The sequence below is a fragment of the Medicago sativa genome, chromosome 2, assembly GCF_051527215.1.
Source record: "Medicago sativa cultivar Bolivia chromosome 2, Bolivia_mono, whole genome shotgun sequence".
In the NCBI taxonomy this organism is placed as follows: domain Eukaryota; kingdom Viridiplantae; phylum Streptophyta; class Magnoliopsida; order Fabales; family Fabaceae; genus Medicago; species Medicago sativa.
The window spans coordinates 13,588,549-13,605,657 of NC_140750.1; positions in this window are offsets into that span (position 1 = coordinate 13,588,549).

The following is a 17,109-nucleotide window of genomic DNA, read 5'->3' on the forward strand; positions in this document are numbered from 1 at the left end:
AAAACAAACTCACTCGATAAAATGCACTAACGTAATCCCCAAACAAACTTAATCTTAATCCCAATCTAAACAAATCTTCTTATAATTCAACTTTTAAATATCCAAAGAGCTAAAAAAAAAATACAATCTATTATCTTTCTCTAATTATGAAAGGTAATGATCAGTAAAAACACAATTTAGCTGAGAGAGAACATAAATTTCAAAAGATTGATGCGATTTTGCAACAAAAAGTTTCTTTTATATGGATGTATCTTCTTTTTTTGTGGTGGCCGGGATTCGAACTCGGACCTTGCATATTTTATGAATTGTCCAAACCAACGGAACTAAGCTCACGAGGACTTATATTGATGTATCTAAACAAACTACAATATTTTAAAAAAAAAAGATTTTATTACCATAAAAAAACACAAAATAGATTATGATATTTTTATAAAAATTTAAAAAAATCACTAAATTATTGAATGTCAGTATTATTTTTATTTTAATTCGTAACAAATAAGCTCTACCGGGTTTGCTATAACTTTTTTTAAAAAAATTTAAACAAGAAGATAATTTTGTAACACAAAATCCATTTTATATAGTTGTATCCAAACAATTTTTTTTCTTCAAAGAAGTGATTGTTATTACGATAAACAAACACAAAATTGATTATGCCTTTTCAAAAATAATCTCTAAATGATTGAATATCAAAATATTTATTTTTTTATTCAATATCAAAATTAATTTTTATTTTATTAAAAGTGAACCATATATTCAATTTACATTTATTAAAAATAGGTTTTGTGATTGTACCAAAAAATATTATATGATGTTCACGTGCTTTTATCTGAAAATGAGTATATTTGATGCAACATAACTAACTTGCTATGATTTTTTAGATTTTAGGATGCAATAGACATTTCTATAAGTTTTTCTTCTGTAGGTAATCCAATGAAAAAAATGACAATTGTTTACATATTTAGTCTAATAAATACAATCAATAAAATAATAAAATACGGTTGAGACAGTTATCTTTGATACTAACAAAAACACTGAAAAAAAATATTTTCATTAAGAAAATAAAAAAAAACATTCAATTATATCTGATTGATAATCACAAAATAACAAAACTTCATTCTTAAAAACATTAAAAAAAACATAATTTCAAGAAAGTTACAAAATATTTATTACAAAGCATATATCTATTTTTCAAAAAATTAGACATTTTTAAGATTGCTCCTTTTCTAAAAATAATTTGCCTTTGTTTTTCTTTATTGTTTTCTTAGTCAAAAGAAAAATTATATTAAATAAAAAGAAATAGATAAAGAGTCTGAGGGCATTAGACCTAACTCAGGTACCCAAAATGGGGATACAACATAATAAATCAGACAAAGTGGATCGACCCAAATCTATCCTAAAAAAAATTCACTAATCACGGGCGCAACCTAGCAAACCCATATACAGGCGCGAAATCAGGTTAAAAAAAATATAAAAAGTGAACCTTTGTGAAAAACAATTAATGGATCGGCCGTCAGCACAGTAAATAATACAGTTGTACAATTTATACACGGGACTCATAACGACATCTTTATCAATAATGAAATCTTTACTATTTTAAATATTTTTACATATAATTACACTAACCTCCCTTGAGATCTTCTTAAATAACACAAACACCCGCTCTATTTTTAACTAAATACTAATTTTTTTTTTTATCAAATTGACAAGCACTTCTCTTATAATATAACATGGTTTAAACTTTAGTAATTCCATTTATTTTGAGCAATTAACTTCTTAATACAAGTATCAAACTCATTTAATTTTCGACCATTTTTCTTTCCATTTCTCTAATGTAATAAAACAGATATATTGAAGATTATTTCCTCTTCATTGATCAACCACAATGTCCATCCACCAAAAAAAATTCTCATTTCTATATTCTCTTTTGATCTCTTCTCTAATTGTCGATGTTAGATTTTATTTGGTGGTAAAAACAAATGATGTTATTGTTTCACCATTGCGAGAAAAACACTTCATTTAACTTATTTGTGAAAAGAGAAAGCTGATACAAACAAACCAAAATGACTGATTAAATAATTGTATATTTACAAAGTTATTGAAATGAATAAAATGAAGGGAGATTGATGTGTTTGGAAAATTAGAAGGGGTGTATGTGTTATTTAAAAAAATCTCAAAGGAAATCAAAATAATCTTACCTTTTACCATTAACGTCCACTTTATCATAGTTTTTTCTTATCTTCTCAATTCATATAAGACTGCAATGTAGTTTGATGCACACCCCCCTCTTCGAATTAGTCCGTGCTTAGCACGGGCCGTGCTTAGCACGGGTTAGTTGCTAGTTTTATTTAGGAGGAAGCATTTGAGCTCTTAATCTCGGTTTAAGGCCTTATAATAAACAGTGTTGATTGTCACCATCCCACTAATTTGTCATCTCATCTGCTACTAAGAGAGTGTGTCACAACTAAAACAATGAAAGCATTCGTATTTATTTTCTATTGTTTTTGAAGATTTCACGGTGGCCACCGTATTCCAACGTATCCTTCTTTTCCCCCCTTCCTCTTCTCTTCATCCTCTTCTTCTTCTTCTTTTCCTCTCGTTCAACAACATCAACAAGAAGAAGAACAACAAAATCAAATCAATTCTATCTTCTTCTTCAACCCAATTCCAAACAAAATCTTATGGAAAAGACTTATTCAAAAAAACCCCAATTTTTTAAATCCCTAAAATCCTCAAATCCCCATATTTCTCTTGTAAGATTCGAATCGGACACATTTTAATTCCTCTTCTTCTTTGAACAGGGGGCGCATTTTGATTCCTTCCTCTTCTTTTTTGTTGTCGAAATTTGTTTTTGTGTTGAGAAGGAATGTTCTGATTTATGAAGGAGGAAGAGAGGGAATGGGTTGTTGTTGTGTAGTTTCTGGAGACAAAAATGATGAGATTGATGTGTTGTTGTGTTGTGTTTTAGAGTTTCTGGAAAAAAAAGATGATGAGATTGATGTTGTGTTGATGAATATGATGAAGGAGGAGAGAAGAAGAGGCGCGGGAGGAGAAAAGAAATTGGAATTTTTAATTTGGCATTAAGGATATTTTAGGTATTTCACATCTTAAACAATTTTTTTTGTAAAAAAAAAATTATTATGTGTGCCACGTGGAATTTAAAAAAAATCAAAACTAAAAAAAATAACACATAGCATGCCATATCATCTCATTAATTTAGTCAGATGGCTTTAGGGGGGTAAATCAAAGAATCTTTATTTTACAAGGGGAAATCTCCAAGTTTTTTTTTTGGACAGGGTGTAAACCAAAAGACCCCCAAATGGCAGGGGGGTAAAAACCTACTAACCCAATTATTAATTCATGGTGTAGTGTGAACCACTTATAATAGTAGAACTTTGTCAAATATATGGTAGATATTGATGGTAGTGAATTGAGAGAAGCCAAACTTAATATCATGAGTAGGAATGTTAGTTAACTTGTCACCCTTCTGCACCTTTGTACCAGAACCAAAAATAACCTTAAAGGGATGGTCAACGGGCTTAAATGCAATGTCATTATCAAACACTTGACAACTATACAAAGTACTCCCTCCGGTCACATTTATAAGCAAAAAACACCTTTTTAGGTTCATTGAATAATTAATGTATCCGGTCACATTTATATGTTAGATACATTGGTTATTCAATGTACTTAAAAAGTTATTTTTTGCTTATAAATGTGACCAGAGGGAGTATAAGTTTTGCTTTCCTCGAACAAAGCCTTTCAATGCTTCAATTCTCTATATCGAGTTATCATGAACTAGTCACCCTAAATACGAGAAAGAAACCAAAAAACAGAAATAAATCAAAATGTACACTAATAAGTAACATTGATAAATCATAAAGGAAATTACAACAAATCTTAATTAACTCCTCTAACCTTTGCATCACAAATAATGAGCTCCATATCTTGATTCTCATTGCTACCGGTCATAATCCAAGAATCAAACACTCTAAATCCTATTTTCCAAATGTCCAAATTTATAAAATAAAATTAAAAATACTTTGGAATTAAACTCGTCTTGGTAACACACAACTTCGTGAAAATCACATGAGTTTGTTCAATAATAAGTTTAAGTGTATATATAGAATCAAGATGAGTTTGACAAAAACACAGTAAAATTTAATTTTGTTGGAACTTCAAGATATTGTTAGAACCAAACTTAATTATAAACCCTAGAGTCAATCATGTCAAACATCAGAAATAACAAATCTATATGCGGAAGCGTACCTGAATTCATATTCGGAGATTGTTGATGTGGTAATGGCCTTCCAGATCAACACACACTCTCACTGAGAGAACCCTTTGTTATTCTCTTGATCTCCTTGTGATGATGGGATGTCAGCAAAGAACGGCGGCTTGGTGTGTGTGACCTGGGGACCATGACCTCTTTATTTATAGCCCCCAAATTAGGGTTAACTATTGGTATTTCTATTTTAGCCCATCATAAAAATAGAATTACCCATTAGTCTCTACACATTAAAAGGCCCACACCCTATTAGATACTCATAAGCCCACTTTAGCCAAACCTTATTAGATCACTTTAATTGGGCCTAACTTAAATGACAGTCCACAATACATAATTATTCACATATAAGGCCAATGTTGGATTAATGATCCAACAATCTCCCACTTGGACTATATGTGCAACCTTATAATTATGCATTGCAAAAATTATCCTTATGAGCTCAAATGACTGTCGTTACTGAATGTATCTATAACCAATCCGGTCCATCAATAATGTCAACATAGGATCAAAGCAGTTTTCGTTACAACTTTCGTAACTAAACCCATCAATGGTCACATATGCTAACACAAAAGAATGACATGGATCATGATGTGGATGTGTAGCATGGAATTTTCATGTCATGTGATCTAAACATGCCTAATTCCAATTGGTCCTACTTAATCCTTAGTGAGATCAAACCTTAACCAAAATCAGAGTGTAAACTACCAAAACTTTATTTCTGCAGAAAATATCCTTAAGCCTTACCTAACCTGAAATATGTCTATATCATAAAAGCATTTAAAATAACAAACTCCCACTAAAACCGAATATCACTTAATGCCAAAACACCCATACGAGCAATATGCTCATGAAACCTTTTGGGTGACAACTCTATCGTAAGCGGATCCGCAACCATGGGGTTTGTCCTGATATGCTCAATAGACAACTATTCACTCTGAAATCTTTCTTGAACAACCAAGAACTTGATCTCTTTGTGTCTGTACTTCGTCAAGTTCCTGTTATTATTACAAAATAGAACTATTGATAAATTGTCACAAAATAACTTTAGTGGTCTTTCAATTCCATATTCACTATGTGCAGCCCCGTGACAAATTATCTCAGTTATGTACTATGGTTAGATGCCTCATAAAATAAAATCTTTGCATCCAACACAGTTGGAGTCAGTATACATAATGATCTCAAAACTGATCTGACCTCCAACATGTGAGCATGTAGTCTTTTGTTCTCTTTAAGTACCGCATGACCCGTTTGACTGCTTTCTAATGCTCTAACCTGAATTACTTAAATCTAGACGCGTACAAACATGAACATACATTAGACTCCTTACAACCGATGCATAGAGAATCCTCTGCATTTTCTTTTCTTCAAAATCATTTTAGGGCACTTATTGAGACTAAACTTGTCTCCCTTAGCCATCAGGGGTATCTATTGGTTTACTATCTTGCATGCCATATCTTTTTAGAACTTTTTCAATATAGCTCTTTTGGGATAATCCAAGAATACCCCGATAACGATCCCGGTATATCTGAATGCCCAATACCAAAGATACATGACCAAGATCTTTCATCTCAAAATTCTTGCTGGAAATCTCATGGTTTCATGCAACAAGTCTATATTGTTATTAGCAAGCAAAATATCATTAGCATATAAAATATATACTTACTCCCACAGAACTTATGATATATCCAATCATCAACCAAATTCACCTCAAAACCAAACGAGATGATCACTTGATGAAATTTGAAATACCATTGTCGAGATTCTTGCTTGAGCCCATACATGGATTTCTTAAGTTTGCTAACCATATCCTTTGAATCTTTTGAAACAAAGTTTTCCAGTTGCACCATAAAGTGTCTCGTCAATGTTGCAATTTAGAAACAAAGTCTTTACATCCATTTGATATAACTCAAGATTAAAATATGCCGCCAATGTCATTTTAGTCCTAAAAGAGTCTTTCAAACAAACTAGAGAGAAAGTCTCTTTAAAATCAATGCATTTCTTTTGTATAAACCATTTATATGACAAGACAAGCTTTGTATCTCTCCACATCGCGATTGGAATCATTATTGGTCTTAAATATCTATTTGAAACCAATAATTTCCGGACCTTGTGGCAATGGGACAATATCATAAATGTCGTTGTCCTTTATGGATTTAATCTAGTAATTCATGGCATCAATCCACCTTCAAGAATTCTAACTTTCCATGGCTTGACGGAAGTTGATCGAATCATCATCCATCATTCTAATGGCAACCTCATGTTCCTGGATAAACACAATATATTCATATTGTATTTTATTTCTCTTTTCTCTTGTGGATCTCCTTAATGGCATATGTTTTTGAGATGTAAGAGTTTGTTCTTTTGGAACAATTTCTTGCATGGGGATTTCAACATTGTTTTGATTTATTGTGTCTTAGACAAAGTCAAGAAAATGATCTTTCGCAATGTCAATGACACCTGTAGAAATATCAAGATATTCCTCTTCAACATCAAAGTCCTTAACCATATCTCCCCTTGCAAACTCGACATCCTAAAAAAAAAAACAGGCATCTCCTAATTTGAAAATCGACTTTTTTTATGGGATCATAAAATTTATACCCCTAGTTCATTTTTAGAATATCCAACAAAACAAAAAACTCACGGTCCTTGAGTCCAGCTTCTTTTCACTTGGCCTATAAGGCCTTGCTTCAGTTGGACAACCCCAAACATGTAAATGCTTTAAAATAGGCTCTTTTTTTTCCTATCCAAAGTTTGTAAGGAGTTTGTGTAGTTTATTTAGTTGGAACCCTATTAAGGATATATGCTGCAATTTTAATTGCTTCTCCTTACAAACTTCTTACTGGTAAGTTAGAATGAGAAATCATACTTCTTACCATAACTTTAAGCATTCTGTTTCGCCTTTTAGATACACTATTCATAGTAATAAAACTTGACATAGTGTGTTACGAGACGATATCACATTCCTCTAGGAATTTATCAACTCGTCTTGGACAATGTTCACCTGAACCGTTATATCTGGCATGATATTCACCACCAAGGTTTGATCTGACGTCTTTTATTATTTAGTTGAGTGGATTCTCAACTTCAACCTTAAAATATTTTGAACATGACCAAAGACTTTTCCATTTCATAAATGAGATAAATGCAGCCATATTTACCAAAAGTCGTCTATGAACGTTATAAGATATTGTTGACCATTCCAAGAAACTGTAGGGAATGGCCCACAAATATTGGTATGTTTAACATTTAAGACGCATGAGGTCCTATTGGCCTTAAATCTCCTTGTATTGGTTTGTTTCCCAGTTCTAGAATTTCATTTGACACAAGTCTCTATATTGTCCATTTGGAGATGTGACCCAATCTCTTGTGTCATAATGCAACATAATTCTCATTAACTCATTTCCCTTTTATACTTAATTAATGTGCTTGACTGCAGTGTTTCATTAAATGAAGCAATTGTGTCAACCAAATAAAGATTATCATAACTTGATAAGGAACCGGAATGAACCAATTTTGAATCTTAAAACAAGCTAAATTTTCCATTTCCAAATGAACAAGAAAAAACCAAACTTGCTCAAAGAAGAAAGAGAAAACAAATTTCGTCTTATAAGACGCTCTAGTCAAGATCCAAATAAAATCCTTTCTTTAATGATAATCTAAACTTTCCAATTGCCTCAACCTAAACTGTATCGTTGTCATCAATATAGATGTATTTTTCACCATCACTTAGTTTTCAACAATTTAGACAACACTGCATAGACACACTAGGTACGAAAGTTAAATTGATCTCAGAACAAACCAAATTAAGAAACATATATACCTTTTTAGCTCCACAAAATAAATAACTTTTGTTATCTCTTTCGAGACACTGTATTCGCAGCTTCCTTATCCTTACACTTTATCGAATTAAAGTTCGTCAAAAATGTATCTATCTTGGACTTTTCGTGCTTGACAAACATCTTTTCAATATCTTAAATTAAATGAAATCCTTAACTGTAATTATCTTTTCAGATAGTTTGCCCTTAAATGTTTTCGGATGGCCTTCATCATTATCATCAAACACATGCAATTTTGACTTCTCTCACTTCTTTATTTTAGAGATACTCTCATCCGTAAGAGGTAAGAGAGAGTCAGACCTTAACGCAATGTTGATAGCCATAACTTCAAGTAACTATCAAAATATTTACTTTCTAGAAATTGAAGTTTGAGCCATTTAACAAAATAACTGATGTTGGGTGTAATATTCATAAGATCATTTATAACCGAACAGAGAACAACAAACAAGCAAAACATGCTCATATAAACCTTAGAATAAAAGTAATACTAAATTCAAATAAAGGTAAATCCTATTACAAGATATCGTGAATCCATTAACATTCTATCTTTGGATAAAATATTAACTTTTCAGTGATACCTTGGCGCAGTAATCAAACACTGATAATAAGAACATGTCAAACAATAAATTTTCCTTTGGGCCAATTCATTATTCACACGTAAAACCGAATAATTATCACATGTTTATTACCACAGGTGCACTTGAAATTCTGTAAAATAACAACCTTCCTTTGGGCCGATTAGTTATTCACATAAGTTACAAACGCACAACCTTTTATATTTCAAAATAAATTAATTTCCACAAAAGAGGTCACTTTGGCGACATAGTGCTTCAATCAACTTATCTCAAAATATATAAGTAAACCGTTCCTTATTTGAATTTATAATTACTTAACCAAAACTTAAAAATAACCTTTTTATATTTTAAAATAAATTAATCTCACAAAAAGGTCACTTTGGCGACATATTGCTTCAATTAATTCATCCAAAAATATATACCTAAATTGTTCAATATTTAAATTTTAAATTACTAACCAAAAACTATAACCGAAGTTGCAAGTACAACAATGCCTCTTGCAATTTTATTTCCAAACAGTACTGAAGTTTTGTTCCATTTTTCCTTTAAATATGAATATACAATTTTGGAACATAATTTCTGTTGGACACTAAAAGAAAATTGAGGCCCATGATTTCAGTCTACAAAATCGATGAGTGCAGTACCATTCATAATCGAAAAACATAAATTCATAAAATAATAGCCAAAAAACTGAATACTGAATTCGGTAAGGCAGTCAGTAAAAGGCAAAGACCGAGAATAAATAAAAAACTTACCGAAGCATAAAGAAAACAAAACCACATAAATTTGGTTTTATTATATAAAAAAACAATTGATTTTAAAATCATGAAATTCATACTTATACTTGATGATGCAAAAGTTTAGTGATGATGCAAGAGTTTAGTGATGATATAATCAAAACCATATACATGATATAATCAAAACAAAATTTAATACAGGAAAGAAACCACCAAAATCACATGTTAATTGATGCATCACACCACCAATTAAAGAATCGCAACATATATATAAATACACGATGCACATGTGGTAACCGAATTATTATATTACAAAATCTGAATCCGAAACTGGAAAGAACTGCTCAAGACAAATAAAGTTGAGCAAACAAAACCGAATATAATATAAAAACTTATTTTCTCAATGATTAAACATGATTGACTCTGATACCACTTGTTAGAACCAAACTTAATTATAAACCCTAGAGTCAATCATGTCAATCATCAGAAATAACAAATCTATATGCGGAAGCGTACCTGAATTCATATTCGGAGATTGTTGATGTGGTAATGGCCTTCCAGATCAACACACACTCTCACTGAGAGAACCCTTTGTTATTCTCTTGATCTCCTTGTGATGATGGGATGTCAGCAAAAAACGGCGGCTTGGTGTGTGTGACCTGGGGACCATGACCTCTTTATTTATAGCCCCCAAATTAGGGTTAACTATTGGTATTTCTATTTTTGCCCATCATAAAAATAGAATTACCCATTAGTCTCTACACATTAAAGGCCCACACCCTATTAGATACTCATAAGCCCACTTTAGCCAAACCTTATTAGATCACTTTAATTGGGCCTAACTTAAATGACAGTCCACAATACATAATTATTCACATATAAGGCTAATGTTGGATTAATGATCCAACAGATATAACTTTTGCTAAAAGCACAGTGGCACAACATGATTCTAACAAACTCACTTTCAAACCAAAGATGCACTTAATGTTCTTACAGTTGCAGCAAACAATTAAATGAACCAAAAATAGAACTGCTAAATCATTCCTCTGCCAACTTGTACAACCTTTCATCTCTTGTACTTGCAAACAAATGACCATTTCGTGACATATTACCATTTTAAGACAAAATTAAATGGTCATATCCAACCATGTGCTAGCCATGTATGTGCTTCACACCAAGAAAAAATGGTTAATATACAAACATGTTAAAAGGCCATACTCTAAACAAATATGGGATGGTACCAACGAGACATTGATTCCAAGTAGTTAGCATGGGCCACCAAACTAAATAGAAGAAAGATCTTCATATATAGTCTTGATAACATGCCTTTCAGAAATCGATCGATTACATCGAATCACTATTCCTAGGACCTCTTTCATTCCCTTTTCTACAACTGGATTTCCCATTTCTAACATCAAAGTTTCAAAAATATCACGCCAAAAGCATAAACATCTGAGTTGAAGGAAGGCATTGGCTTCTTTGAAGCAGCTAACTTGGGTGCATGATAACCTAAGGCACCAGTATCTAGAATCTTTTCAATAATACCAGCTTGAGTCATAAGTTGGTGATGACAATAATCAGCAACGCGTGCATTCATATCAGCGATATCTAACAACACATTTATAGCTTTAAGGTTTCCATGGGGAACAACTCGGTCAAAATGGAGATAGTTCAGGCCACGTGCTACTACGTCAACTGCTACTTTGAGCCTCTGTGCCCATGTCAGTGGAGGATCGTTTCTTCCTGGTCGATCTGAGAATTAAAATTTAACAGCAAGTTTACTTCAAATATTTAACATAATAACAAACATATATAATGGATGAGAAGTTCTGAAACATGTATTATCAGCATAAGCAAAAATGATGTGCATTGCAACCATTACATGCACACAAGTACAGCACACACAAGAGACAAGTATGATGCATTGCTTTGAGTGACAATCTTGTGATCAAAAGCTCCTGGAAACCAAAAAAAAAATCTAAGGCTTTGTTTGGCCCGGCTTATTTTTTACTGCTCTTTATAAGAAGTTATGCCAAACAGTACTTTTAAAAAGATCTTAATTAAAAAGAAGCTTATCTTTTATGTATAAAAATTAGATATAAGGAAATTTTCGTAAAAAAAATTGAGAAGAATTTGTTAATAAAGCAGGAGAACTTTGATAATGTTATCTATCTAATAATCTTTTTGTTGTGAAAGTGACTCAAAATTGGAGTTTGGAGGCCAAAATCATGTTTGTTGGCACTGGAAAAATCGGCGCCCGAATGGTAAAAATCGGGGCCCGATTTTGGCTGCCTTTGGGAGGCTTATTGTTCTGGAAAAATCGGCGCCCGAATGGTAAAAATCGGGGCCCGATTTTGCGTGCAGATTTTTTTCAGAAACGTATTTTTGGGCCAGATTTGGTACAATTTTATGGGAGTTACTTTTACTATAAATATAGGCATTGTATCAGTGTAAACTTTGAGATAGAGGGGGCTGAAACAAGGGTTTAGAAAGGCAACAACAAAACTAGGGTTTGTATAGAGTTTGTCTCTTTGGAACAAACACTAGGTTTTGAGGGTTGATTCACCTTGGGAAACACTATTAGGATTGAGTCTCTTGGTTACGGGAAGAGGCTGGGATTTGGGTAGAATTAGGCGGGAGACTTATTCTTGTAACCCATTGATATCTCTTTTGTAACGTTACTCATCATATAGTGGAACGGAGGGCTGCTCTCTCCCCCAGACTAGGTCAATTTGGACCGAACTGGGTAAACAGATTCTTTGTGTTCTCTCTTCTTCTTTTCTCTTGCTGTGTTGTTTTCTACTTTTGGCTTGTGATTATAACTGTTCTATTCACTTTGATTATTGGTTGCTTTATTATCCCTTGCTCCACACATCAAGTTGTTATTGGTGTGAGTTTTCTCATCGAATCCGCAACAATTGGCGCCCACCGTGGGGCAAGGTCAAAGGATAATCTAGTACCATGGGTTCGAAGTGGGATATTGAGAAGTTTACCGGAGATAACGATTTTGGGTTATGGAAGGTAAAGATGGAAGCGGTGTTAATACAACAAAAGTGTGAGAAAGCTTTGAAGGGTGAAGGTGCGTTACCGGTCACCATGTCACGTGCGGAGAAGACCGAGATGGTGGACAAGGCCAGGAGTGCCATTGTCTTGTGCCTCGGAGATAAAGTTTTGAGAGAAGTAGCAAAGGAACCAACCCCGGCATCAATGTGGGCAAAGTTGGAATCTTTGTATATGACAAAGTCTTTGGCTCATCGGCAATTCCTAAAGCAACAACTCTACTCATTCAAGATGGTGGAGTCAAAGGCAATCATGGAGCAACTTACGGAGTTCAACAAAATCCTTGATGACTTGGAGAATATTGAGGTGCAACTTGAGGATGAAGATAAAGCTATACTCTTGTTGTGTGCTCTACCAAAATCTTATGAATCGTTCAAAGATACCATGCTCTATGGCAAAGAAGGCACTGTTACCTTGGAAGAAGTTCAATCGGCTTTGAGAACCAAGGAGTTGACCAAGTCCAAGGACTTGAGAGTTCATGAAAACGGTGAAGGCCTAAGTGTCACAAGAGGGAATGGTGGAGGTAGAGGTAACCGGAGAAAGAGTGGTAAAAAGTCAAAATCTGAATGCTTTAACTGTCACAAGATGGGTCACTTCATGAAGGATTGTCCGGAGATTAATGGTAACTCCGCACAAATTGTCACTGAGGGTTATGAGGATGCAGGTGCTCTGATGGTGTGGTGTTGTTTGGAGGATGAAGGTGATGTTGGTCACCTTGGGATTGATGCCTAGTGGAGCGGTGTTCGTCTGGAGAGACGTTAAACACTCAACATCAGCCTGGAGAGGCGGTGGTAAGAATACTCATGATCAGTCTGGAGAGGCGGAGGCTGAAGGTGAGAAAAACACAAGAAGGGGGGTTGAATTGTGTTTTGAAAAATTCTTCGTTTCTCCTTAAAAACTGAACCCACTGATCAGAAGCTAAGTGAGACAGCTTCTGAAGTGATAATCAGAATCTAAATGCAGCGGAATAAAACAGAGAGAGAGAAGAAGAACGACACAAAGCAATTATACTGGTTCCTTCCACAATCCGGAAGTAGTCCAGTCCCCCTTGCACTTCCAAGGAGATTTCACTATGAGTAATATCTGATTACAAATGCTCAAGCACACAAGCAAGAGACTTCCTTTGCTCAAGCACACAAGCTAGAGACTTCCTTTGCTCAAGAACACAATCAAGAGACTTCCTGCTCAAGCACAACTGCAAGAGACTTCCTAACTAAACAAAATTACACAGAAAATTGTTTAAGTTTGAACACTTGATATACAATCAGAGGTGCTCACAATACAAATCAGATACAGACTCAATGGACTTAAGAATTTCTAAGATATGACTTTTAGACACAGAAATTCTAAGTGAATGCAGAACAATTTCAGCAGAGGTTTGGCACTTGTAAAAATATTATGAGTCTTTCGTTCAGCGTTCTTGCATTACCAAATCTCTAGGTCTTCACTCCTTTATATAGAGGTGTGAAAGAGACGTTGTGAAATTGCCAGCACACCAAAGAGTCGTTGTTGAAGCTTGATCTTTCACCAATGATCTTTTGCCTGATTTGGTTGTTGTCCTATGAAGAACAAATTTGAAATCCATTCCTTATCCAAAGGAACATATATGCAGGCGAAACCGTATTCTGGAGCTGTTTTCTTGTCTTGTAGCGTGGACACAAAACAGAGTAGTGGAGAACGTGGTTGTACAATTCGTACAAAGTACAATGTCAACGCTTTCGTCCAAATTGCAAGCACAAGCCTTCAAACACCTTTGAAATGACCGTTGCAAAATTCCACTAATCCTTTGTTTGTGTTTTCGAATCCAATAGACAGCTTTTGCATTGATAATTCTTCAATCTTTGAATCTTTTGCAAATCCAGTTGAGATTCAGCTTCTGGTGAAATAGCTTCTGATGAGGCAGCTTCTGATGATGCAGCTTCTGATGATATGACTTCTGCAGCTTCTGATGATGCAGCTTCTGATGATATGACTTCTGGACTTCTTGTCTTCAGGAGCACTATTCTTACTTCAGAAGCGTCTTAACTTCAGGAGCACTATCCTTTCTTCAGAAGCGACTTAACTTCAGGAGCGCTTTTTCTCTTCAGTAACAAGTTGCCTTCAGGAGCGTCCAAGCTTCAAATTTTTGTTGTTTCCTTTGCTCTTTATTTGCTCATTCAGAACCAATGATGATGTAACTTTATAATTATGGTCCTGTACACTTGAACAAATATTAGCTAGTCCAATTTACAATTTTTAATACCTTGTTATCATCAAAACTCTTTAAGGTTCATTGTTAAACACATTTTGTTCCAACAATCTCCCCCTTTTTGATGATGACAAACAAAAGTATTTAAAATTGTTCAATTGTTGTTAATCTAATTAACAAGTTGACTTTGGGGTTCTGAGGTTTGTAAGCTCAGAGTCTGAGGTTTGTAAGCTCAAACTCCCCCTGAGTCTGATAGTCTTTAAGGTGAGGTTTGTAAGCTCCCCCTAAGTTCTATCCAGGTTAACTAAATTCATTTTTCGCACAATAAAAATATCAGAGCTTTAAAAAATTGAATCATTGAAAGAATTAACTTATAGATAAGAAGAATGGTTCAATTAATTTTACTTGAATTTTGATACTTCTTCGTTCGTTCATAGCTTATACCAATAAGGTAAAAAAAATGATAGAAGTTTTTCAAAAATTTCAAATGCCATTAATGTTAATGGGGCTCAGAGCCTTTAAATACTTGTCACATATACTCCCCCTTTTGTCATTATCAAAAAAAAAATGAGATAAAAATAAGCATAAAAGACAAAGAGATTTGAGAAAAACTCAAACATGAGAGAGTATACTAAGAAATTAACTAAATAAATCAGACCAAAGTATATGAACATGAATATCCAAATATCAGAAGCAGCTAAGCAGTCAGAATCATTTAAGCATTCAGAAGCATAGAAAAATAAAACAAGATGGTTTCAGAAGCAAGGACTAAAAATTTAAAACACACAACAAACAAAAGATAACACTAAGGTGTGCAACTAATGATTGGTTTGTTGTTGTTTCTTCATCTTCTCCATTTCTTCAGTTTTTGTCTTCAACAGTTCTTCAAGGTATTGTTGCCTCTGGAGAAGAGCCTGTTCCCTTTCCTTAGCCTCTTGCTGCTGCTGTGCCATCTGTTTCTTCAGAAGCTTACACAACCTTGCTTCTCTGGTCAAGTAGTCCTTTTCTGAGAAGAAAGGCTGGTTTGCCAGGAGCAGTGTAGAACTTCTTACTCTGAGATTCTGCTTCAGATGCTCCATTAAATTCCTGACAGAAGCTTACTTGCTTCTGATGCACTTAGCCTTTACATTTTCAATAAGCTCAGCTGCCCGGTTCTGAAGAGATGCCCAGGAGTCTTCATATGCGTTGGTGAGATCAATTGACCTTCTTTGATCCACCAGATTATGCATTTGACTAAGGATTGTGAGAAGCTCAGCATTAATATATCCAGATTCCAGGATGTTTGTGGGTGGTTGTTCAAGGGTTTCAAGATCAGAATCACTGATTTCCAGGTCTTGAACAGGGTTAGGAACTGGAATGGTAAAGTGTGTTTGTGTGTTTGACGATGAGGGCTGGTCAGAAGCAATGTGTGCGGTAGAGGTTGAGGCTTGAACATTGACTTGAGAGTTGTCAACATCCATGGGAGTTGGTTCTGGGGAGTGTTCAATTTCAGTTGGTGGTTGTTGTGGTGAAGTTGATGTTTGAGTGTTGAGTTGGGGGTCAATGGTAGCTATTGGTGATTGTGGGGGTGTTGTGGGTTTATGTGGTTCAGGTGTGTGTTGATGGGGGTTTTCTGAAACAACATTTTCAGAAGCAGCTGCTTCTGGAGTTGTTTCAGAGGCCTTTTCTGAGGTAAATTTGTCTATAGGTAACTCACCTGAGTAGTGGAGAGCAAGACTGTCTAAGACAGAAGTGTCTTCTACTGGTTCAGGTACTGATGGTGAAGAGAGTGAAATGGGGATAGGGGTGACTGGAATCTGGATTACCTGAACTGCAGGGCCAGCTTCAGAAGTGATCTTCTGTGGACCAGCAGCTTGAGGAACTACTTCTGAAGTTCCATCTCCTGGAGCATCCTCCATAATAATCATCATTTCTTCTTCCTCGCTGTCTTCAGTAGTCTTACCAGCAATGGCTCTTACTTCAGCCAATTTCTCTTTGAAGAACCTATCACAGTCTTCCATACCCAAAGCCTTGAGCTTTTCATCTCTTTGATGAATGTATTGTTCTTTTAGTTCCTTTTTGTCTGATATAAAATCAGAAGCACGTTCATCTGCCATCCTTTTCATTCTTGGAGTCATCTCAACCATAGGACTCACAAGTTGAAGGGGAGCCTTCTTCTTCTTCAGCTTGGGCTCAGCCTCTTCTTTCTCTATTTCTTCAAGAGCTTCCTCCAGCTGCTCTTTGGTGATTACCAAATCTGCCTTACCTTTTCTTCTTTTCTGAGGAATAGAAGCAGCACCAACCTTCTGCATCTTTCCTTTATCCTTGGCAGAAACAGATTTAGCATCAGACTTAGCAACTTTTTGCTTCTCAGTTATAGCAACAGCAGCTTCTGACACAGTACTAGTTCTGGCCCTTTTTCCTTTAGTAGGAGCAGCATCAGATTCTG